This window comes from Curcuma longa, chromosome 19, assembly GCF_044706935.1.
Source record: "Curcuma longa cultivar G26 ecotype Majalengka, Jawa Barat chromosome 19, ITB_CL_G26_1.1, whole genome shotgun sequence".
Lineage (NCBI taxonomy): Eukaryota > Viridiplantae > Streptophyta > Magnoliopsida > Zingiberales > Zingiberaceae > Curcuma > Curcuma longa.
Genome location: NC_133879.1, coordinates 3,080,734 through 3,082,288, shown reverse-complemented (window position 1 = coordinate 3,082,288; position 1,555 = coordinate 3,080,734).

Sequence of the window (1,555 nt, the reverse complement as noted above, 5' to 3'; positions counted from 1 at the left end):
GTTAGATTAGGTTAGATTAAATATAATTTAAGCTAAGTATTGTATTGTTGTTTCATTTCATGACCTTGATTTGATTGGTCCTATTATACATAGAGTATTATATTTTTCTGGGGTTCTATTATCGACGATCGTCTGATTCAAGTGGGTACCCTATACTTGGTCAATACAGGTTTCTTTCCAGTGCATGACTTGTTGTTACTATTTTATCTATTCTGTTGTTATTCATGCTGCTTGAGATATTTATCTAGTTGATACCTTTTAATAATCATTGCTTGATATTTACCAGTTGACCTTGTGATGATCTACTATCATGCTGATACTCTTGTTATCTATATCATTTACCCTGTTGATACTAATGTTATTCGTTGCTTGATACATGTTGATTGACCTCTGACCTGATGGACATCCACTATTAGAACAATCTTAATTGTTATATCATTGACATATGTTGACTTCTCTTGATTCCTATTGAACATGCTAATTAATTGTAGTTATTACATGTTGGGATGATTATCATTACATCCACATACTAGTTATAGGTGTTGTTGACAGCATTGTTGGCTGTTCTTGTTGGCTCTTGCCCGACACCGTGTTGTGGTGAGATACAGGGGTTAGAGCATATGTTGCGCCATAGTTGGGTGCGATCAGGACTGACTATATTGCCTTCCTGATACACTGCCCGCTCCCCACTATTAGTGGTGGATAGTTGTTAGAGCCTATGTAGTATGTCCTATTTGACGTCTCAGTTCACTGCTCTAGGGGGTGACTGGGGGTGGCGAGTGCAGACAGTGACTTGCATTTGATTGCGATATTTGCTGCATATTTACATGCATTTGTTGGTAGGTTATTATACAGTTTACTTTACTTATATGGTTGTAGTTGTTGCACTTGTTTACTATGATTGTTGCACTGCGTGACATTACATACATGATTACATTTACATGATTCCTATTACCACCGTGATTCATGTTATCTGCTGATTCCTGTTACATTTTGATTATTATTTACTTCTTCTATATATATATTCATTCTGGACTGTACACTCTTACTATTCCTGCTGATTTATCTTTATATGCACTTCTATTATGTATCCACTGAGTATTGAATGCTCACTACCCATACCTTGGGGTTGCCTTATTTTCTCCCCAGGTAGCAGATAGGATGATAGTACTTGGAGCTTGGAGATCTAGCCTGTTGTATCCATCTCACTGCATAAAGATTTATATATGTTAGTTGGTATAGATGGTGTGTATTGTTGGACTGTGGTGTGATTTTTGGACTTATATTTGTTGTCGTGTGTTTGTTCGGATTTTCGATGTTTTCGCTATGCATATTTCTCTATATGTTGCATAATTATTAGTAGTTGTAGCTGTGTGGACCTTAGTATTATCTATGTGCATCTGTGGTGTATGTGGGGGACTTGTAGTCATTATTATGGTCGTGTTAGCCTTTTATATACATGTATTCAGGGAAAATTATCATAGTTACAGGGAGATGCTACCGAAATTTTTCGGACAGTCATCTCTCGGGACGTGACATATGTAGGAGTCAAAAT